Source organism: Tupaia chinensis, unplaced genomic scaffold (genome assembly GCF_000334495.1).
Source record: "Tupaia chinensis unplaced genomic scaffold, TupChi_1.0 Scaffold149831_1, whole genome shotgun sequence".
NCBI lineage: Eukaryota > Metazoa > Chordata > Mammalia > Scandentia > Tupaiidae > Tupaia > Tupaia belangeri.
Genome location: NW_006209676.1, coordinates 1,259,497 through 1,284,604, shown reverse-complemented (window position 1 = coordinate 1,284,604; position 25,108 = coordinate 1,259,497). Strand labels below are relative to the sequence as shown.

At 37.4% G+C, this 25,108-nt stretch overlaps 1 protein-coding gene and 1 pseudogene across 1 annotated transcript in view; one reads left to right on the top strand and one right to left on the bottom strand.

Moving 5' to 3' along the window:
* The window catches only part of STAG1 (STAG1 cohesin complex component), a 314,569-nt gene that overhangs the window by 197,130 nt on the left and 92,331 nt on the right, over positions 1-25,108 (bottom strand). The gene's annotated exons all lie outside the window — the stretch shown is intronic.
* On the top strand, positions 17,572-18,831 carry LOC102500213 (39S ribosomal protein L20, mitochondrial pseudogene; annotated as a pseudogene).

Here is a 25,108-nt window from a genome sequence, read left to right as displayed (position 1 = left end):
AGTCTGACTTGGTGGCTTGCTTTCTTATTTTACCTCTCTCTTTTGTTCTGTCTCTCTAGTGAATTTAAAAAAACAAAGAAAAACACACCAGACACGTGTGTGTATGCCAAAAATCCCAAGAAGAGAAAGGAGAAAGAAATGTGGGGTGGTCACCAGTCCTGGGAGTTGCTTTCTCACTTTTCTCCTCTTCTCTCTCTCTCTCTTTTGCTGTCTCTGTGTCTCTCTCTGGCAAATGTGCATGTCCTATAGCAAAACTTAAAATAAAAGAAAAAGAAAAAAGAAATATTCCAAAAATATTCCTTTTATGACTTTTTTTGTTATTTTATGCGTGCTAATTAAATATACACTTGTGCTATTTAAAGTTTCAGAAAAGCAGAAGTAAAATAATCAATTATTTTTTTCTTTTTTTTGATTTTGTTTCATATTTTCTATAAATTCAGTAACTTTGTACGACATTACAGGATGCAAAATAAATTTCCCCAGCAAGCATACTCTCTATATTAGTCCAGTTAAAGATATTATCACACATGTTATCATTAACAGATAATTTACCATTTTTGTGTGCCTTAAATGTTTTGCCTTCTTCTTTCTACCCTTCATTCCCTTCTTCTTACACTGGCTCTACTGCTGAAATTTGTTTTCCATGATTTTATATCTTCCAATCTTTCAGTTTCCTTCACATAGAGTGCAGACATTAGGTATATATTAAGTGAGGACATACAACGTCTCTCTTTCATAGTCTGACTTGCTTGGCTTACCAGTAAATCTTCCATATTCATCCACTTTCTATCATATGTCAGGGTCTAGTTGTGTTTCATGGTTAAGTAGTATTCCATAGTGTATATTATTTTCTTTCTTTCTTTTTTTTTTTTTTAAGAGAGATTTTTGCTGTAGGGTACATGTGCTCACCAGAAAGAGAGAGAGAGAAAGTGAGAAATCACTCCCCTCCGGCACACACACACACACCTAGGAAGGATGGCTACGTCACAATTCCTTCACCTCCATTCTCCTCTCAGGATTTTGGGCACACATGCACAAGCACCTGGTCTGGGACTTGAACCGTGGTTGACTAAGTGGGAGTTCAGAGACATAACCATTACACCACCTGCTGGTCCCCACACTTTCTTAATCAATTAATCTGTTTGTGAACATATGGGTTGTGAATAATGCTGCAATAAACATGGATGTGCAAGTACTTTTCCAACTGAGTGTATTCCTATCCTTTGGGTAGATACTTAGGAATGAAATTACTAGATTGTGTGGTAGTTCTATTTGTAAGTTTTTTTTTTTTTTTGAGAGATTTTCACTGTAGGGTGCGTGCGCTCGCCAGACAGACAGAGAGAGACATAGAGACAGAAAGCGAGAAATCACCCCCCGGGGGGGATGGTCACGCCGCAATCCCTTCTTCTCCATTCTCCTCTCAGGATCTTGGGCACGCATACACATGCGCCCGGCATGAGTTTTAAGCCACCGGGTCCGGGACACAAACCACGGTCGACTACGTGGGAGTTCAGCGACATAGCCATTACGCTAACTGCTGGTTCCCTATTTGTAGGTTTTTAAGGAACCTCCATATTGTTCTCCATAGTGGCTGTACTAATTTACATTCTCACCAATAGTGTAGGAGAGTTCTCTTTTCACCACAGCCTTGCTAGCACTTATAATTTAATTTTTTTTTTTATTCTGGTTATCAGTCCCTTATTTGCTGTATATTCTGGTTATCAGTTCCTTATTTGAGGCATAGTTTTCAAAAATATCTTCCCATTCTGAGGATTGTTGATACACACTAATTATTATTTATTTTGCAGTGCAGAAAATTTTCACCTATGTAATTCCACTTATCTATTTTTGGGTTTACTGTCTGTGCTTTAGGGGTCTTATTTAAGAAGGCTTTGCCTACTTCAATGTCTCCAAGGTTTTCCCTGTATTATCCACCAGTAGTTTTATAGTTTAAGACCTTTAGTTTAGATCTTTGATTGATTTTGAGTTGATTTTTGTTAATGGTGAGAGATATCGGTCTGGTTTCATCTTTCTGCAGAGGGATACCCAGTTTATCAAGAACGATTAGGAAACAAACTTTCTTTTCCCCATGAGATTGACTGGTGCCCTTTGTCAAAAATCAGTTGGCTGTATGTTTGGGGGTTTATTTCTGCGGTCTCTATTCTGTTCCACTGGTACACATGCCTATTTTTCTAATAATACCATGCTGTTTTGTAGATTAATTTGGGTAGGATTGACATTTTAATTAATTATTCCAATCCAGGAACATGGGATGTCTTTCCAATTTTTTGTGTAATTTTCAGCTTCTTTTTATTTTATAGTTTTCCTTGTGGAGGTCTTTGACTTCTTTGTTTAGGGTTATTTCTACATACCTTATTTCTTTTTGTTTGTTTTGTTTAGAGGGTTTCTTTTATGGGGTGCGTGTGCTTGCCAGTGAGACATAAAGTGAAAAATCACACAACCCCCACTCCCCACCTAGGTCATGGCCACACTACAATTCCTTGTCCTCCATTCTCTTCCCAGGATTTTGGGCATGCATGCCCATGAGTCCAGCATGAGTTTTAAGCCGCCAGGTCCAGGACTCAAACCACTGTCAATTATGTGAGATTCCAGAGATACAACCATTACACCATCTGTTGGTCCTAATATCTTATTTTGCTTGTGGCTATTGTAAATGGAATTCCTTTCTTCAACTTTAGCTCAGTCTGTGGGCTGTTAGTATACAGAAATGTTATAAGTTTTTGTATGTTGGTTTTCTATTCTGCTAATTTCCTGTATTCATTGATCATTCCTAGCAGGTTTTTTTTTTTGGATTCTTTTAGGTTTTCTATGTATATAAGTGTGCAATCTGAAAACAGAGATTATTTCACTTCTTCTTTCCCTCTTTCAATATCTTTTTATTTCAATATCTTTTATTTTAGTCTCTCTTCTGATTGCACTTACTAGGACTTCCAGTACTATATTGAAAAGGAGTGGAGAAAGTGGGCGGCCTTGTCTTTTTTCAGTTTTCAGTGAGAAAACTTGATGTTAGCTATGGGTTTTTCACCTATAGGTTTTATTGTGTAGAGAAACATTCATTCTATGCCAATTTTGCTGAGTCTTAATCATGAAGGATGTTGTATTTTATCAAACACTTTTTGTGCATCAAATGATATGACTGTATGGTTTTTATCTTTGTTAATACTGTGTATTATTACACTTATGGTTTTGTGTATGCTGAACTGTCCTTGCATCCCTGGAATAAAGCCTACCTAATCCTGGTGCATAATCTTTTTAATGTGTTATGCATAGGATTTGCTAGTATTTTATCATGAGAGATATTGGTCTGTAGTTTTCTTTTTTCTTTGTTATGTTCTTGTCTTTTTTTGGGATGAGGGTGATGGAGGCTTTATAAAATAAATTTGTGAGGGCTCTTTCCTTCCTTTTGAATCTTATTTTAAATTCGTTATCATTATTTTAAAAATTATTTTACATACTTTCACTGTACATTACCACAGCATACAAAATGTGATTTTCCAGATAGAATACACTCTAAAGTGGCTTAATCATACATATTATGGTCAACAAATAATTTTCCATTTCTTGTTTCTTTTCTTTCTTTTCCTTTGCAGAAGTTTTTGCTATAGGGCACATGCGCTCTCCAGAAAGACAGAGACACAGAAAGCGAGAAATCACTCCCCTCCCCCCCAGGGGGATGGCCACGCTGTAATCCCTTCTCCTCCATTCTCCTCTTGGGATCTTGGGCACACATGCACACGTGTCTGGCATGAGTTTAAGCCACCGGGTTCAGAACTCAAACCGTGGTCGACTACATGGGAGTCCAGCAACATAGCGACTACGCCAACTGCTGGTCCCGTCTTGTTTCATATATATATATAATATAATCTCCCCATTTCTCACCCTCTGCCACTTCGCACCTCCCTCCCACCCTGTCTCTGGTATGTGCAGTTGCTTTCCATTCCTTTATTCTTTCCCACATTGTATTGATTCACAAAATATCTTAATCTAAATACTTTCCATAGAAAGTTCAGCTGATATATACCTAACTGTGGAAAAAATTTGACTTTAGGCATGCAACTCTGTGGGTAAAATGAATATATTATAAAACAGCACATTGCTGAGGCTATATAGCTTACTGTGCTCACTAAATAGGTATTTTTTAAATACATTTTCTAGTTTCAAGAAAGGGAGCTTTAGCTTTAATAAATCAAAATTTAAAAAAATTAAGAGAACTTTGCTTAATACTTAAAGCCAGGAAACAGGTTAGGATTCTGTTTGAATAGTAGGTACATGGACCTATCTACAACTCAAGAGAAGACAAAACTCCTTAACACTGGAAAACAAAGTATATAAGATTAGTAACGTTCTATAGTCAAAAGTCATAAAATTCTATTTTACCAGTTTGAACTCATGTACTTTATCTTCTGTTGTGGTCTGATCTTTCTGTTTAAATTCTGGAAAATAACGTTCACCTCTGGACTTGTCCCTACCATTAAGTTGGCCTTTTTCTTAGTTGTTTTAAAACTCTTACTTCTGTGTGTCTGACTTTAGTTTTCCTGGGATAGCACTCCTTTCAGAACTTCTTGGAGAACTGGTCTGGTGTTGGTAAATTTTTTCAGGTTTTATTCATCTGAGAATGTTGTCTTTTCTTCCCATATGAAGGATAATCTTGCCAGATATAGTATTCTTGGTTGAAATTGCTTTTCACTCAAAACTTTGAATATATTTTCCCATTCTTTTCTCGCTTGCATTGTTTTTGATGAGAGATCCGCTGTTAGCCTGATGGGGTATCCTTTGTAGGTAACTTGATATTTCTCTATTGCCAGTCTGAGCCTCTTATCTTTGTCTGTGGTTTTGGTCAACCTGGCTATAATGTGACTTGGAGAAGATCTTCTTGGGTTGATTCTATTTGGGGTCCTTTGTATTTCTTGGGTCTGGATCTCTGAACACCTCTCTAGGTTTGGGAAGTTTTCTCCTAGGATTTCACGCAATAAATGGTCAATGGCCTTATTAGTCTCTTCACTTTCTGGGATACTGATTATCTGGATGTTTGGACGTTTAAAGGTATCTAGTATTTCTCATATATTATTCTCATATTTGGGGGCTATTTTCTCAGTCTCTGTGGTGGATTTCTACTAGTCCAGCGATTCTGTCTTCTACATGTGAGATTCAATTTTCTGTATGATCTAGTCTGCTCTTAATACTTTCAAAGGAGGTCTTGACTTCCTGTATTATGGCCTTCATCTCCAATAGTTCCATCTGATTCATTTTTATGGTATCTTTCAGCTCTCATAAGAACTTCCTCACCTCCTGGAACTCGATGGCTTTTTTCTTCTGATATTGTCTGTCTTCTCTTCCATCTCTGTTAGCTTTGTCAAAATGAATACTTTAAATTCTTTATCAGACATTTCCATGAGTTCCACTGTACTGTCTGTGGATGAAGAGCAGTTATTCTTTTCCCTTGGGGGAGAGGTATTTTCTTGGTTTCACATATATCGTGTGCCCCCGCAGTGATTTCTAGTCATCCTATGTGTTATTCGTTTCTTCCTAATTTCTAGAAGATCAATCTGAGTGATCAGAGGCACACAGGAGGATGTGGTGTGCAAACTCTTTGGTGGTGCATTTTTCTCCCTTTGTGTCGCAGATTCAGCGGGAGTTGAGAAATATGAGGACCCAAATAGTAATCAGATTTTGGCAACTTTTCACTTAAGCCTGTCTAGACACTCAGTGCATGAAGGCAGGGAGACTTCTCAGCAGAACATCTTCATTGCTCTTATCCCTGAAATTACTGTATCTCAGCTCTCATGGTAGACTCGGTCTTCTTCTGGCCTGCCCTTTCTGTTTGCCAGGGTGAGTTCTCAGCAGAACATCTTCATTGCTCTTATCCCTGAAATCACTAGATCTCAGCTCTCATAGTGGACTCAGTCTTCTCTTCCTTTTGAATCTTTACAGTTTGAGTAAAATGTGGATTAGCTCTTTAAAAGTTCTGTAGAATTGAGAAGTGAAACCATCAGGACCTGGGCTTTTGTACATTATAAGGTTATTTATCACTGACAGAATTTCATTGCTTGATATTGGTTTATTCAAGTTTTCTCCCTAATTCAGTATTGGCAGATTACATGTATTTAGAAATTTGTCCATCTCATCCAAGTTTTCTTGTTTATTGGCGTATAGTTACTCATAGTATTCTCTGGTGATCTTTCATATTTCTGTTATATCTGTTGTACTATTGCCTCTTTCACTGCAAAATTTGACTTCTATGGTTCCTTTCTCTTTTCTTTGTAGTCTACCAAAAAGTATGTCAATTTTGTTTATATTCTCAAAGAACCAACTTTTGGTTTCATTTATTTTCTGTATAGTTTGTTGAGCCTCTATTTATTTATTTCTGTTTCAATCTTTATTATTTATTTTTTCCTGGTATTTTTGGAGTTCTGTTGTTTTTCCAGTTCCCTGAAGTGTGTTGTTAGGTTGTATATCCACTATCTTTCCATCTTTTTTTTTTCTTTTTTTAAGAGGTTTTTGCTATAAGGCCACTGTGCACTCACCAGAAAGACAGAGAGAGACAGAAAGGCAGAAAGCAAGAAATCGCCACCCCACCCCCCCAGGGGGATGGCCACAACACAATTCCTTCTCCTCCATTCTTCTCTGGGGATCTTGGGCACACATGCACATGCGCCCGGTGTGAGTTTAAGCCACTGGGTCCAGAACTCAAACCACTGTCAACTACATGGGAGTCCAGTGACACAGCCATTATGCCAACGGCTGGGCTCCCCCTTTCCAACTTTTCCTTATGTGCACTAATTGATATTAACTTCTCTCTTATGACTGCTTTTGCTGTGTCTCAGATTATGGAACTCATACACTCGTTATTGTTTGTTTCAATGAATCTTTTGATTTCAGTCTTAATTTTTTCCATTGTTGTGAAGTCTTTCAAGGCGTAGGCTGTTTAGTTTCCATATGTTTATATAGTCTTAAGAAAATTTTCTGAAATTACTTTCCAGCTCAATTCCAACATTGCTGGATAAGATGCTAGATATAGTTTCTACGTCTTTGAATTTATAAAGGCTTGTTTTGTGTCCTATCATATGGTTGATCTTTGAAAAGGTTCTATGCAGGGGTGAGAAAAGTATGTATTCTGTGGTTGTTGGTGGAAAGTTTTATAGATGTCTGCCAAGTTCATTTCATTTATGGTAGTGTTTAGATCCTGTACCTCTTGGCTTTTATCATAAGCGATCAAGTATAATTTAAGTGAATGGCCTGTGGTATTATACTCTCAGAATTAAATCACTGTTTGTAAAGTATATTTGCTGAAAATTTTTATTAGGACATATGAACATATTATTGTTCTTTTACTCCTTTTCTTTGAATTTTAGAAAAATGAAGTACTAGACTGTCCCAGAGTTCAATAAGCCATATAAAACTTTTTACATTTTAGAGTTTTCACAATTCAAAAATCAGATAAACACAGCTAAATGTGTATTACTCAAAGATCCTCACAATTATTTTACCTAGTCTTTGGTAGCAGGCTCCAAAATGCTCCACTTTCAATAATCTCCAACTCCAGCAATGACTGTATATGACTCAGAAACTATGTCATAAACCCAAAGGGTCACTGGAAAAGCCATGATGTCTTTTTCTATGTTTTACTATGCAAAATGTATCATGGCCTTTCCAATGACCCCATATTACTGTTTTGTTTTTAGAGTTCTAAGTGGAAGCAAACAATTATGTTGTAAGACACTACTCAGACAGCCTACTGGGGGCCCATCTGGTGAAGAATTAAGGACTCCAGCTAAACACCAGGTGAATAAGTCTTCTTGGACAAGGATATGTCCCTTAGCAAGCCTTAGGATTACTACAGCCCAGGGCAACAGTGTCACTACAACTTTGTGGAGAGACCTTGAGAACAAACCAGCGAGACATTCCTCAATAATTTACCCACAAAAACAGAGATAAAAAATAGTTAAAGCTGTTTTAAGCCACTAAACCATGGGATTTTGTTAAATAGAAACAGGTAACGAATACAGATTTCTTAAAAGTATCACTGGGCCACCCATAGCCTGGTGGTTAAAGGAGCCAGATATCACATGGCCAACTATATGGTTTGAATCCCAGCCCCAGCAGCTTGTAAAACATGCCAGATACTGGGTACCTGTACCTGAAATCCTGACTGCAAGAGAAATGAAAGAGGAGGGATCATGGTGTGATCATATGCATTTGGGAGTTGCTGAACACATGCCTTCTGGCAAAATTTAAATAAATAAATAATCAACAATTTTCAAGGAAATCTGCATTTTACAAATGTCCTATTAAGTATTTAAAGAAAAAGGACGATGATAACACCAAAATCTCAGAGACAGATTTCATTAACAACCCAAGAAATTTCACTTCTAGGTATTTAATCAAGATAAATACAAATGTTATCAATGGAACCAAATCTTGTGCAGGAACACTAATAGCAAATCTATCCAAATTAGTTCTTCCCCACCAAGGAAGCTATTAATAGAGGAAAAATCTAACAGATTAATTACTATTACTACTCAGCAATAAAAGGAAAAAAGCCTTTGATATACACAATAATATGAGATGACTATTCCAGTCACTTGGCTGAGAAAAGTTGTTCCAAAAGAAAAATATATTATTAAAGTTACATAAAATTTTAGACCAAGAAAAACTAACCTATAGTGACAGAATGTGAGTAATTAGTGGCCTAGAATATAAAGGTGGACTATGTGTATAAGTGGAGTGTTGGGAATGAAGATTTATAACAAAATGGGAGAACTGTCTGAAGAAAAATTATGTGTGTGTGTGTGTGTACACATATATATGTATATACTTTTTTTTTTTTTTGAGAAATTTTTGCTCTGCAGGGAACTAGTAGATGGCGTAATGGTTATATTGCTGGATTCCAATGTAGTCAACTGTGGTTTGAGCCCCGGACCTGGCACCTTAAAACTCATGCTGGGCACACGTGCATGTGTGCCCAAGATCCTGAGAGAAGAATGGAGAAGGGATTGCGGCGTGGCCATCCCCCACCTCCCCAGGGGTATCTCTCTCTTTCTGTCTCTCTGGCAAGCAAATGTGCCCTATAGCAAAAAATCTTTCTTATGGAAACCCTCCCCCCCCTTTTTTTTTGCAATAGAGTGCTCTTGTTGGAGAGACAGAGAGACATAAAGAAAGAAATCACCCCCTTGGGGGATGACAATACCACAGTCTCTGCTTTTCCATTCTCCTCTTTGGATTTAGGCATGCACACACATGCGCTGGCATGAGTTTCAAGTCACCAGGTCCAGTATTTGAACTATAGTTGACCATGCGGGAGTCTAGTACACTCGTTATTGTTTGTTTCAATGAATCTTTTGATTTCAGTCTTAATTTTTTCCATTGTTGTGAAGTCTTTCAAGGCGTAGGCTGTTTAGTTTCCATATGTTTATATAGTCTTAAGAAAATTTTCTGAAATTACTTTCCAGCTCAATTCCAACATTGCTGGATAAGATGCTAGATATAGTTTCTACGTCTTTGAATTTATAAAGGCTTGTTTTGTGTCCTATCATATGGTTGATCTTTGAAAAGGTTCTATGCAGGGGTGAGAAAAGTATGTATTCTGTGGTTGTTGGTGGAAAGTTTTATAGATGTCTGCCAAGTTCATTTCATTTATGGTAGTGTTTAGATCCTGTACCTCTTGGCTTTTATCATAAGCGATCAAGTATAATTTAAGTGAATGGCCTGTGGTATTATACTCTCAGAATTAAATCACTGTTTGTAAAGTATATTTGCTGAAAATTTTTATTAGGACATATGAACATATTATTGTTCTTTTACTCCTTTTCTTTGAATTTTAGAAAAATGAAGTACTAGACTGTCCCAGAGTTCAATAAGCCATATAAAACTTTTTACATTTTAGAGTTTTCACAATTCAAAAATCAGATAAACACAGCTAAATGTGTATTACTCAAAGATCCTCACAATTATTTTACCTAGTCTTTGGTAGCAGGCTCCAAAATGCTCCACTTTCAATAATCTCCAACTCCAGCAATGACTGTATATGACTCAGAAACTATGTCATAAACCCAAAGGGTCACTGGAAAAGCCATGATGTCTTTTTCTATGTTTTACTATGCAAAATGTATCATGGCCTTTCCAATGACCCCATATTACTGTTTTGTTTTTAGAGTTCTAAGTGGAAGCAAACAATTATGTTGTAAGACACTACTCAGACAGCCTACTGGGGGCCCATCTGGTGAAGAATTAAGGACTCCAGCTAAACACCAGGTGAATAAGTCTTCTTGGACAAGGATATGTCCCTTAGCAAGCCTTAGGATTACTACAGCCCAGGGCAACAGTGTCACTACAACTTTGTGGAGAGACCTTGAGAACAAACCAGCGAGACATTCCTCAATAATTTACCCACAAAAACAGAGATAAAAAATAGTTAAAGCTGTTTTAAGCCACTAAACCATGGGATTTTGTTAAATAGAAACAGGTAACGAATACAGATTTCTTAAAAGTATCACTGGGCCACCCATAGCCTGGTGGTTAAAGGAGCCAGATATCACATGGCCAACTATATGGTTTGAATCCCAGCCCCAGCAGCTTGTAAAACATGCCAGATACTGGGTACCTGTACCTGAAATCCTGACTGCAAGAGAAATGAAAGAGGAGGGATCATGGTGTGATCATATGCATTTGGGAGTTGCTGAACACATGCCTTCTGGCAAAATTTAAATAAATAAATAATCAACAATTTTCAAGGAAATCTGCATTTTACAAATGTCCTATTAAGTATTTAAAGAAAAAGGACGATGATAACACCAAAATCTCAGAGACAGATTTCATTAACAACCCAAGAAATTTCACTTCTAGGTATTTAATCAAGATAAATACAAATGTTATCAATGGAACCAAATCTTGTGCAGGAACACTAATAGCAAATCTATCCAAATTAGTTCTTCCCCACCAAGGAAGCTATTAATAGAGGAAAAATCTAACAGATTAATTACTATTACTACTCAGCAATAAAAGGAAAAAAGCCTTTGATATACACAATAATATGAGATGACTATTCCAGTCACTTGGCTGAGAAAAGTTGTTCCAAAAGAAAAATATATTATTAAAGTTACATAAAATTTTAGACCAAGAAAAACTAACCTATAGTGACAGAATGTGAGTAATTAGTGGCCTAGAATATAAAGGTGGACTATGTGTATAAGTGGAGTGTTGGGAATGAAGATTTATAACAAAATGGGAGAACTGTCTGAAGAAAAATTATGTGTGTGTGTGTGTGTACACATATATATGTATATACTTTTTTTTTTTTTTGAGAAATTTTTGCTCTGCAGGGAACTAGTAGATGGCGTAATGGTTATATTGCTGGATTCCAATGTAGTCAACTGTGGTTTGAGCCCCGGACCTGGCACCTTAAAACTCATGCTGGGCACACGTGCATGTGTGCCCAAGATCCTGAGAGAAGAATGGAGAAGGGATTGCGGCGTGGCCATCCCCCACCTCCCCAGGGGTATCTCTCTCTTTCTGTCTCTCTGGCAAGCAAATGTGCCCTATAGCAAAAAATCTTTCTTATGGAAACCCTCCCCCCCCTTTTTTTTTGCAATAGAGTGCTCTTGTTGGAGAGACAGAGAGACATAAAGAAAGAAATCACCCCCTTGGGGGATGACAATACCACAGTCTCTGCTTTTCCATTCTCCTCTTTGGATTTAGGCATGCACACACATGCGCTGGCATGAGTTTCAAGTCACCAGGTCCAGTATTTGAACTATAGTTGACCATGCGGGAGTCTAGAAATGTAATCATTAGCTGGTCCCAAAATTTTATATTTTAATTAAAGTATATTTAAGCAACTGTACAAATTTGTCAGAAGTCCTTAATCTATACATTTAAATGTATCATTTTGGGGGCTAACATGGCATGGTGGTTAAGGTCAACTATACAGTTTAGGTCCTGGATTGAGCAGCTTGAGAAGCATGCTGTGCAAACTCACAAGTGTGCCCAGTCTTCCCTGCGGGTGGGGTGGTTTCTCTCTCTCTCCCCACCTCTTTCTCTCTCTAGCAAGCAAATACATCCTATAGCAAATTTCAGTAAGGCTGATTTTAGTAAGACTCAAGAAAATTGACAATGGTAATCCTACTATTTCAACAACTTTACAGAAATAACTCATTATATTTCTAGTATAGTAATTCAAACAAGGATTAAAAAAAAACTAAAAGAGATAGCAAATATAAAGTACTTAGCACTGTACCTGTGGCATACAAAGTGCTGAGTTAGTATTAGGTTGTCTACTTCAGATATTCATTTTTTGATAGATTATTCTGCCCACTTTGGAGGAAGTTAAAAGTTCTAGTTCCTAATTTGAGCTCTATTATAAGCTAGATTTCTCTTTATACATATTTCCTCAATATTTCTAGTGTAAACAATGCTCGATTCTATTTCCATGACTGACAAGGCAGTTCTGAAATACTGTCAAATCCTAACATATTTTCAGTGCACTAGCTAGCCATGTTAGTTGAAAAACAGAGGACTATCTCTCTACATTAATTTATGTTATAAAGTTAGAGATAATAACTTTATTATCTATATCTAATAACTCTATTATCAATAACTAGTATTAAAACTACTTTTTTAAAAACCTCATGCTTAGGACCAGCAGGTGGCATAGTGCTTAAAGCACTGGACTACCACATGGCTGATAATGGTTCAAGTCCTGGACCTGGCAGCTTGGCAAACACGCCAGGGAATTATACCAGGCATGTGCATGCCTTGCCCAAACCCCAGGAGTAGAATGGAAGAGAGAGTATTGCAGTATGGCCATGCCCCTTGAGGAATGATTTCTCACTTCCATTTTCCATTTTCTTTTTGTTCCTCACTTTGCCAGAGGGCATATGTGCTCCCAGAAGAGAGACAGGGAGAGAACGAAAGAGACAGGGAGAACGAGAAAGCATCCCCCTGGTAAATGGTCACCCCTGATCCCTTCTCCTTCATTTCCTCTTCCTTTCAGGAGTTTGGGCATGCACACACATGTACCCGGCAATGAGTTTAAGTCACGGGCTCCAGGACTCGAACTACGGTTGATTACATGGGAGTCCAGCAACAAAGTCATTACACTAACTGTTGGTCCCTCTCACTTCCCTTTTTAATGTCTCTCACTCTGTTGCTCTCCAGCAAGCACATGTGCCCTATGGCAAAAAAAAAAAAAAAAAAAAAAAAAGAAAAAAAAAAAAAAAAAAAAAAAAAGAAAAAAAAAAAAAAAAAAAAAAAAAGAAAAAAAAAAAAAAAAAAAAAAAAAGAAAAAACAAAAGAAAAAACAAAAACAAAAACAAAAAACAACACACCAAAACCAAAGACAAACACAAAAATAACCCCTCATACTTAGTATCATTAAAGACAACTACCTTATGTAAATAAGCATTACTAAAAAATCAGATCTTTAAACCTATAATTTTCAAAATGGAAGCTTCATACTGAAACTTCAAAAAAGAAAGGAAATTCCTGTAGCAGCCAGACATAGAAAAACAAGTAACAAATGATCTCACTAATTTGTGGATTCTGAAAAAGATAATCTTAAAGTAGTAGAGAACAAGCTGGTGGATACTAGACGCTGAGATGACTAGGGAGTTTTTGAAAATATTGGTCGTACATCATAGTGACTACAGTTAATGACAAAATACTGTATATCTGGAAAATGTGGTTAGTAAGTGTTAAGTGTTCTCACAAAAAAAAAAAAAAAACGAAATCGTATAAGGTAATAAATATGTTAAAATAAGCTACATTTAACTATTATAAAATGTATATATACTTTCAAATGTTTTACATGATAAATACATAGAATTTTGTCTACTGAAAAATATGAAAGGAAAAAATAGCAAAAAAGAGGGAGGAGCTAGGCAGGTGATATGGTGGTTAAGGCAGCTGGATCCCACATGGTTGACCACGTAGTTTGAGTCCTGGACCTGAGGCTTGTAAAACACAACAGGTGTTTATGTGTGTCTGTCCAAAATACTGACAGAAGAATAGAGTAAAAGGAACTGTGTTTGGTCATCCCTCCGGGGTGGTGCTTTCTCACTTACTTGCCTCTACCGTTTTTGGGGAACAAAGACACCCTACAGCAAATTTTTAAAAAAGAAAGAAAAAAAAAGAAAGAAAAGAAAATAGGGCTAGAAAATGTACCTTTGCTAGTTACTGATAAGGACAACAACAAAAAGAGACCATAACTGTAGTCACTATAATCACAACATACAGCAAAACCCTCAAAAAGTCATCTTAGAGATACTGTTTTGTGTTTTAATTTCTAATGCTTGAAATATTAGCACATAACATATTCAAAAAATGCTTGCTAAACAATATGGATGATAGTATTAAATATATGTGTATATATAAATATTTAATAAATATGTATGTATATATAAATATTTAATAAATATATATATTTAATACCAAATATGAAGTAATTGGCATTAAACTTGAGGCACACAAAGTACTGAGTTAATATTAGGCTCTCCTACTTTGGCATTCATTTTTTAGTATATTATCTTGCCCATTTTGGAGGAAGCTAAAAGCTCCTGTTTTTAACTTGAATGCTACTGTCAGCCAGATTAGTATTTAAGCATGATGCCAGGTTAATGATAAATGATGAATGAGATCAATCACCTTTTTTTAAAACCACAAAACCAGGGAAAGTCAGTCCAGCAACCTCATCACTGAGACCTACAGCCTCTTCCACCAAGTAGAGAAGATCAGGCCGTATCATATTCAACAGCCCCATCCAAAATGCTTAGTACATACCATAAGGTTAAGTTAAGGGAAAGATGTTAACTAACATCAGGAAAGTCAAGAAGAAACCTGTAAACTCTTATTCCTACATATATATGAAACGTATGGCTTAGAGAACTATCCTACCCTATTCTCAGACATTTTCAATTCTCTCCTGTCTCTGTTGTATGTTATCAGCCAGAGAAATTCTAGCCTTTTTTGTATACTTTCAACAGCACAGAACTAGGCAGAGGACTGAAGGCAGACAGAACTTAACCTGGAAGCAAAACAATTTATCAAAATATAACTAAAGGCCTTTTTAAGCTTATAGCTTTTATGAAACATTATGGCACTCAAAATTACTGAAGTCTGGGTATGACTGAAATACACCAGTATTTTCTAACACACATAGCATAGCAAAGAGCTTTGAGTAACAACTGTTCCATATATGAATCAGCTTTTTATTTTAAGGACATTTTTTAAAGAGTAGACTACAGAGTTTCAATAAATAAAATCTAATCTTGTAATGTATCAGAGAAAATGTGAACATATGACAATCTGTGGTAGTCTCATATTCTATTTCAATTTACCCTGCCTGATAGACAGCATGCTGCAAATCAAAATAAAATGAAGACCATAAATAAATATGAATAAGTTAAAATCAATTAGAAAAGGAGAACAAATGGTGAAGTTACTAAAATTGAGATTCATTAAAATACAACAAAAACTGTATTACAAAAGTAGGACTTAACACTTTCTAGTAACATTTTCTATAGTAATGCAGTGACTATAAAAGACTTAAGATGTGAAAGAGGTCTAGGAAAAAGAAAGGAAAGATACTTTGGTTGCCTTTTGATGAGTATTTCAAGCTGAATCATAAATATTTGGGGATGCATACAATCTATCTAGGTAGTATATGTAAAAATAAAAAAAACCCTTGTAACTTATTATAAATAAAACATTTATAAAGCCCGTAAATATTTTAGACTACTTTAAAAATAAAAATTGTTGTGATTATATTTCGAGTTACAAGTCTGTCTCTAGATGGCAGCCTGCACTTTGTAACACTCCTTGTAAAAATGAATATATTTCTTCCTTTGTAAATATAAAAGGTAAGTGAAACATCAAACTAAATGCTCAACGAAAAACCACACACTGGCACCTAACACGTAGTCTTTGAAGCATACTTAACTGGTACTCTTATGTTATGTGACAGTATGTGATCTTTCTTTTCTGAAAATTACCTCATCTTCACTGCTAATGCTGTTCATATTATAATCAGAAGAAATGATTCTGAGACATAAATTTATTTTTAAAAATGCCTGTTACCTCAGTTCTTTCAGTATTATTAATATAATTTAAAACAGGTAGAATTTCTTCATCTCTAACACATGGATACTTAAGGATGTATAAAACTTTGGAAACTATAAAAAGTATGGCAAAAAGCTCAAACATTCAAAACATTTGGATTTGAGAAATATGAGAACTCGTAAAGTATAAATTAGACATTAGAGGAAAAATATAAACCAAAATATTTCAGTAGTAGGAAAGTAAAATGGTGATAATAAGGAATAATTCTGAGACTGCTTGCCTTTATGGTATAGTATGGAGAAGCACAGACTAAAGGATGGAGATAAGAAAATGTTGAACTCTTTTCTTACAACAGAGCCATGTGTGAAATGATATAATATGGAAGAACCAGGTTTCATTTCTTTTTTTTTTTTTAATTATAGTTTCTAACTTACATACAGTAGTTTGTTCATATTTATGGGGTACAATATACTTTATCAACACACATATACATTGGTATAATGAACAAATCCAGACAATAAACATGTTTCATTACTTTATGTGGTACACATTCAAAATCCATTCTTTGGGCCAGCAGAATACATGGTGATTGGGGCTCTGGACTCTCAGATGACCGACTGTGGTTCAAGTCCTGGACCTGGCAGTTTGCGTTCTCACTCCCCCCCACCCTGTGTCTCTCTCTGATCAAAATAAATAATAATAATGATGATAAAATAAAACAATAATTTTTAAAATTCCATTCTTTATTTTTAAAATATACATTGAATTGTCACTAACTATGGTTATTCTACTATGTTGTATTACTTAAAAACTCTCCATCTATCAGCACTCTTTAAAAACCCATTTATTGGGGCCAGAGAGTGGCGTGGTAGTTAAGGCGCTGGATGCTCCCACACGGATCAAGTCCTGGACCTGGTGGCTTCCTTTCTCAGCTTCTCTCTCTCTCTCTCTGTCTGTGTGTATCTCTCTGGTCAAATGAAAAATAAATGAATAAATAATTATTTTTGAAAATCATTTACTGGGAACCAGCAGTTAGCATAATGGCTATGTCGCTGGACTCCCACGTAGTCGACCACGGTTTGTGTCCCGGACCCGGTGGTTTAAAACTCACGCCGGGCACGTGTGCGTGTGTGCCCAAGATCCCGAGAGGAGAATGGAGGAGAAGGGATTGCGGCGTGACCATCCCCCCAGGGGGTGATTTCTTGCTTTCTGTCCCTATGTCTCTGTCTGGCGAGCGCATGCACCCTAAAGCAAAAACCTCTCAAAAAATTATTTATTTATATATATTAAATATAATAAAACATATATAAATAAATAAAACTGACATATATATAAATAAATAAAACTGACAGAAGTTGCAGGTGCCCATCAGAGAAAGAGGGAGAAGGGTGTAATTACACTACAATCCCTTCTCCTTCATCTCCCTATACTGTTGGAATTTTGAGCATACATGCACATGTGACCAGCATGGTTTTTTCTTCTAGTTGCAATCTTTTCTTTTCCATCTCTCCCTTCTGTCAGTATTTTGGGTACAAATCCACATTCAACGGGCATGTTTCTCAAGCCAAAGTGTCTGGAATTTGGACTACGTAGACAGCCATGGGGAATCTGAATGCTTTACAACCAGGCCATGGAGCCAGCTCGATGCTGTATTTTTCAAGCAACTGGGACAGGAATTTGAACCATAGTCAGTCATGTGAGATGTGGCTCCCTTAATCACTAGGCCACAAGGCTGGTCCTCTTCTACCTGTACTCTTGTATCTATTAACAAAATTCTCCCCATTCTCCTCCATTTCCTTGCCTTTTCCCTCTTCTGATATCCATTGCTATGTTCTCTGTTTCTATGCAATAGAATCCATTAGATTCTGATAATGAGTGAAAAAATACAGCATTTGTCTTTAGGTGCCTGGTTTATATCACTCAGAAGCATTTCCTCCAGGTTCCTGCATGTTGCTTCAAATCACTGGATTTCATCCTTTCTTGTAGGCACGTAACAATCTATTGTGTAAATACACCACATTTTCTTATTTATTCATCAGCTGTTGAACACTTAGGTTGAGTCCATTACCTTGGCTTCTGAGATAGTGCTGCAATAAACAGGGATGCAATAGCTCTTCGACATACTTCATTTTCCTTGAATATGTGTGGTCTTCAAAAGGCTCATACAAAGTGATTATTAAATAAAACTGTGCATAGATTTCAACTGTTTTGCAGCATAAGAAACTAGTAATTAAACCATTTTTCCAGCTCCGCAGTATGGCTGTGGCATGGCTAGCATGCTGCTGAGGCTCATGGCTCCAGCCGCAAGTGCAATGGTCTTTTTTATGGCACAGCTGTGGCTGAGGAACCACTTGACCGACCACTACTGGTGTGTCCAGTAAGTGCTACCGCACTCCTGGCACTTTTGGGGAAGGATGATTCACTGCTACAAGTTAGCCATCAGAGTTGTGACTAAAGCCTACCTGAAATGCACCAAAGCTTGAAGATAGGAGAGGAACATGAAGACACTCTGGATTAATCGAATTACAGCCACCTCTCAACAAAATGGCCTGAAATACCCACCATTCACAGTCAATTTAGTTAAGTGCCAGGTGGAGTTCAACAGGAAAGTGCTTGCAGATCTAGCCATCTCTATGGACCAAAGAATTTTAATCTTTTGCTGCTCTGGCCAAAAAGAGGGGACAAGTAGGATTTACTGCTTCCTTGGGGAATGGAAAGGAGCCCAAAGGTATATTTTCCAGAGTAGTGTAGTACCACTGATGGGGCTGCAGCACGTTAATTAGAAAAATGCTATTTTTTCTCGTATTATAGTGACCAAAGTAGGAGCAAAATAATTATTTACTCTCAATTTGTTTGGTTTGTAGTTGTCTATTTACATTTCAATAATAGTCCCATTTTCTCTCAAGGGGATAGATTCACAAGACCTGCTTGTGTATATTGTACAATAAAGCTGTGTGTTTTTATTAAAAAAAAAAAATTTCCCATGAACTTTCTGAAGTCCCCTCAAGTCATTGCCAAGGAAGTGAGTTTCATGCAGGAAGCATATAGTGGGGTCTTCTTGATCCAGTTCATTTCTTTTGTCTGGCAAGTTTAATCTATTTATATTTAAGGTTATTACTGATAGGTATAGACTTACTCCTGTCGTCTTATTGGTTACTTCTGATTTCTGTTGTTGCCACAGGGCACAACATGTGCTTACGAGGTAGAGACAGAGACAGAGGGAGAAAGCAGTCCCCAATAAAATATGGTCATACTACAATCTTTTTTCTATCCTGTTGGAATTTGGTGCATGTATACATGTGCCTGCCATGTTTTTCAAGCTGCCATGTGGGGACTTGAACCATATGGTCAGTCATATGGGATCTGGCTCCCTTAACAACTAGGCCATGGACTCAATCCTCTTATTTTTCTCTGCTCCTTTCTTTATTTTTGGGTCATTGGAAAAGTTGTGACACATTTTGCATAGAAAAATATGTCATGACTTTCCTGATGAACCAGTATTTATCTTTATGGACTGCCAGTATTCCATAGTGATGGGCAGTCCTAGATGGAAGTTTTCTTTCTTTCAAAACTCTGTACATATCATTCTTCTTTGGTCTGTAAGATTTCTGCTGAGAAGTCTGCTATTGGTCTGATGGAGATTCCTTTATAAGTGATTCAGTACTTTTGCTAATTTTTGGATTGTCCTTGTCTTTTGAGGTTGACTATCATCTGATTTAAGGAAGATCTTTTTACATTGATTCCATCTGGCATCCTTTGTATTTCAACCTGCATGTTTGCCTCTCTCCCCAGAAGTATGAAGTTTTCAGTGGAAAGTTCAAGAAACTAGTTTTCTATGCCTTCTTCCATCTCTACTCCCTTAATGTGAATATTTGATCACTTATTAGTGTACCAACGGTCACATGTTTTCTTCATAAAATATTTTTTTTCCTTTCTTTTTGTCTAACTGGGTTATTTTAATTTCAGAAATTGTTTCTTCTGCTCAAACTGATGCTCACAGGTATATTTGTTATTTCTTGTACTGACTTCTTCAGGATTTATTTTTTTTTAATGTATTAATTTCATCCATGAAAGAGACAGAGCAAGACTAGCACTCTTACAGGGTCTTCACACTGCAATCCACCTAAAATCATGGGCATTCACACATGGTCATTATGTACAGGAAGGCCACAGGACAAGAATCCTGGACCTTTCCACATGGGTTCAGTATTGCAGATTGTTGCACTGCTGCTGTAACACCACAGCTCTCTTGGATTCTTTTAAAATCTCTTTGCTAAATTTCTCAAATTGTGGACTGTTCTGATCTAATTGAATTGGTTATCTGATTTCTCTTGTATTTCATTGTTTCCTTAAGATCATTGTTCTGAATTCCGTAACTGTCATTTCTTAGACTTCCATGTTTTCATAGTCTGTTACTGAGTTATTTGTTTGGAGGAGATATATTTCCTTTTTTTGTTGTTGTTGTTGTTTTGTTTCATTTTCCCCCTTCTTCTTCATGTTTCTTGGGTCCCTGTGTTGATTTCTGGGCATCTGGAGGAATAATTATCTATCTTTCACTATCTCAAAGAATAGTTCTTGGGAGCCAGCAGGTGGTGTTATTAAGTCACTGGACTCCCACATGGCTGACCATATTTCAACTATCAGACCTAGTAGAATGAAAACCATGCTGGCTGCATGTGCATGTGTGCCCAAGATTCCAAATGGAGAATGGAGAAGAGACCACAGTGATGCCATCCCTCCTGGAGGTGAATTCTCACTTCCCTTCTTTGTCTCTCTCTCTGGTGAAAGACATGCATCCCATGACAAAAATCTAAACAAACAAACAAAAGAGTAGTTCTTGTGTCCTATAGTATTAGTTAGGTACTATTCCTTGACTTTGGTTCTCTTTGGGTTCTGCAGTGTTCTCTGTGTATTTTCTTTGGCTAGAATACATGTGAGTTGTGTCTGTGAGTATTGTGCTTAAACTGATGTTTATAGATGGAATTACACAGTTTTGCTGCAGATGGAGGACTACTTAGATTGTGATCTGGAACCCTCTGATCCTAGCTGTGGAGACAGGTAAGAGTGTGGGGGGTCCCATCGGTAAATAAGTATCTCCAGAAGCAGTTGTTATAGCAGGTGCCAAGTATGAAGGTGCTGGTGATCTCAGGTTTGGAATGGGTTTGTGTGATGCACACAAAGGTGGAAGGAATGAGGCTGCCACCAGCAGTGCCTATGGAATCCAGATTGTTGTCTTCATTTCCCTGTGTGAGGCACACATAGTGCGCATGGTTTCCACTGATCTAGGTAGAAGAGCCACTAGTGGTGACAGCAGTAGGGAGGCCCAGGATAATGTTTTCAGGACTGAGGTGGGGCAAGTATGGTGTGCAGGCCCCTACCAGTATAGAAGTGACTTATGGTAATGTCAATAGCAAGCACATGGGAAAGTGGCCAGTGTTCTCAGGCTCAAGATGGATACATAGGAGCACTTCTGGTTACAAGGTAGCTATTGCACACTGACAATGTCTTTGGGCCTGGATGAGGCATGCAAGGGATGTGGAGGCCAAGGTCAAGTTGATAGGGTTGTGGAGCCCACTGCAGGTGGGGAAATGGCATCAAGTCATGAGGTGAACAATGGGTTCAGTGGGCTCTGTGCAGTGCGGGAATAGCAGGCCCCATGATGGTTTGGGGCCCTGCAGTCTGCAGGGGTGGAAAAGTAGCTTTTTGAGAATCCACAGAGGCACTGGAAAGTTGTGCTAGGCAAGTTGAGAGGGCATTTTCAGTGCTGATTCAAGGTGGTTGTGCCACACTGGATGAGTGAAGCAAGTGGGCAGGGCCACTCTTGATAGCTACACAAAGAAGGGAGGGTCAGAAGTCTTTAATCTGGAGATGAGAGGGGTTGTCCTGATTCTTCAGACTTCTGAGGGAGAGAGGTGCCACAGTACTCCATCCTTGTGGGAAGCCGGCAGCAGAGTCCTCAGTCCTGGAGAGGGGTATGTCAGAAGCCTCAGTCTCAGGAAACAGATGGGGTCTAGAAGCTTTAGACTAAAGGGTGAGGGGCTGACAGTAAATAGAGGTCTCAGCTTTGTGCTGTGGGATAGGTAGGTCAAGGGGCTTCAGTCTCTATAGAGACTCCATGAATCAATTTCCCACGTCATCTGTACACTTCTCTATTTTACTGCATGGCTTGTTCTCTTGGATCAAGGTTTCAGTTCCAAGTGGGAAAAGCATGAGGAAATTTGTCCAAAATGTTAGACATCCATAAATTATAGAGCAAAATCACTTATTCAAGTATCTTGTTTATAACAACACCATATGTGACTCTATTGATAATTTAAATTTAAATATTTGAGACTCAACAATGGTGGCTGAGCTATAGTGTCACAATCTACAATACTGGAGGCCATATGAAAGATTAAGACAGAGTTCAGTTCTTGGGTTCATTTATACACACTGGACAAACGTACCTGTGATCCTAGCTGGCTGGGAAAGGCTAGGAAGAAAGATCCAGCATAAGACCCTGTTGAGGGTGCCCCTCTTTCTCTCATAAAACAAATTAAATAAAAAAATAAAATCCTCAAAATAAGTGAATTTTGTTGTTGTTTTTTTAAAAATTTGAGATTAAGATTACTTGGGCTATCCCTTCTGCATAGGGAAGCGAGATCCCACATGACCAATTGTAGTTCAAATTCAGGACCAGAAGCTTGAAAAACATGCTGTGTGTGTGTGTGTACATATGAATGCCCCAAATCTTGATGGAATAAAGAAATGGAGGAAAACAACTGCAGCATGATCACATACCTTTAGGGACAGGGGTATAGTTCTTACTCTCTCTGGTGAATACATGTTCCCTCTAGCAATTATTTAAAAAGAAAGAAAGAAAGAAAAAAAGATTCTTCGGTAGTTTACCAAATCATATTTGTACAATTAAGTACTATTTCTTTTTCTTTTCTTCTCTTTTTTTTTTAGAGAGGATTTTGTTTGTTTGTTTGTTTAACTATAGGGCATGTGCACTTGCCAGATAGAGATAGAAGGCAAGAAATAACCCCTTGGGGGGATGGCCATGCCACAGTCCATTCTCCTACATTCTCTCTTTAGGACTCTGGGCACACAATACACACGTACCCAGTGTGAGTTTTAGGCCACTGGGTCTGGGACTTGAACTGCAGTTGACTATGTGGGACTCCAGTGATGTAACCATCTGCTGGTATCTTTATTTTTCTTTTTAAAAAAGATTATTTTTTATTTACTTATTTTTAATTTTTGCTATAGGGCATGTAAGATCATGGGCTTGGGAGAGTGAGAAAGCCCCCCCCAGGAAGAATGGCCATGCTACAACTGCTTCTCCTCCATTCTCCTCTTGGGATTTTAGGCATACATGCGAACATGGCTGGTGTGTTTTTCATGCTGCCAAGTCTGGGACTCACACCATGCAGCAGCCATGTAAAATCTAGCCGCCTTAACGATGAAACCGCCTGAACCTAAGTCCTGTTTTCTTTAACCTGTGCTTCAAAGTTATATCACTAGGTTTCAAATAATCTCAAGTATACTTTCATGAACTTTCTCAGGGACATGGGAAAGCTGTGTTGAGCATGTTGGACGTTACCAAGTCCCCTTTTCCTAGAATACCTCTTTTCAATTCTGCCAAAGTTTCATGTATGCGACTAAAGAGATAAAAACTAACTGGTTGGGTTTATTTTTATTTATTTATTTTGCCACAGGGTGATGTGCTCACCTGTGAGATACAATGACAGAAACAAAGAGGGAGGGAAAATGAGAAATCACTTTACCACCCCCTCAAAACCCCCCACCACCACCACCAAAAAAAATGCTCATGACATAATCTCTTCTTCCCCATTCTGTTCTCAGGATTTCGGACAAGTGCACTTGGCCGGGTGTGTATTTCACACCACTGCGTCCAGGACTTGCAATGCCGATTTAGCCATGTAGAACCCAGCTGCCTTAACTACCATATCACTTGCTTAGTATTTTAGTCCAAAATTTTTCATTAAAAAAAAAAATATTTTCTACTTTAGAATAGTTTTAAACTGACAGAAAAAGTACAAAGACATCCAATTGCCTTTATTGTTAATATCTAATATTAGTATAGTATAATTGCCATAACCAATGTACCAATATTGATAATACTGTAATAACTTAAGTCAATATTTCATTTAGATTTCCTTACTTTTAACCTAATGTAATTTTTCTATTCTAGGAACTTATCCAGAATACACAGGAGACAGTAGTTATCACATATTTTTAGGTTCTTGTATGCTGTAACTCTTTCTCAGACTTTGTAGGTTTTAATTCAAAAGTAAACAGATTTTTAACTACATAATATTGTAAATTGTAGGTACAATATTTTAGAGCAAATATATATTTTTTGGGAGGTTTATTTATTTATTTATTTGGAGAGGTTTTTGCTATAGGGCACGTGCGCTCACCAGAAAGACAGAGAGAGACAGAGAGACAGAAAGCAAGAAATCACCCCCCGGGGAGATGGCCACCTAACCTTAGTCAAAATGGCAAAGATTAAAAAGACAAAAAATGATAAGTGCTTGAGGGGATGTGGTGAAAGGGGAACACTCCCACACTGTTGGTGGGATTGTAAATTGGTCCAGCCACTGTGGAGAACAAAATGAAGGTTCCTCAAAGGCCTTCAAATAGAACTACAATTCCATTCCTGGGTATCTGCCCAAAGGACAGGAGAACACTCAACCGGAAAAGCGTTTGCACATCTATATTCATTGCAGCATTATTCACAATTGCTAAGACACGGAATCAATTCAAATGTCCATAAACGGATGAATGGATTGAGAAAGTGTGACACATATACTCCATGGAATACTATTCAGCCATAAAAAAACAAGGCCTTGAAATTTGATAGAAAATAGACAAATATGGAAGATCTGTTATTGAAAGAAGCAAGTCAGGCTATGAAAGACATTGTATGTCTCCCATTAACATATATCGACTATCAGCACTCTATGGCAGAGACTGAAAGACTGGAGGACCTACAAATATTAAAAATTCTTATGGACACTAGAGCTAGAGT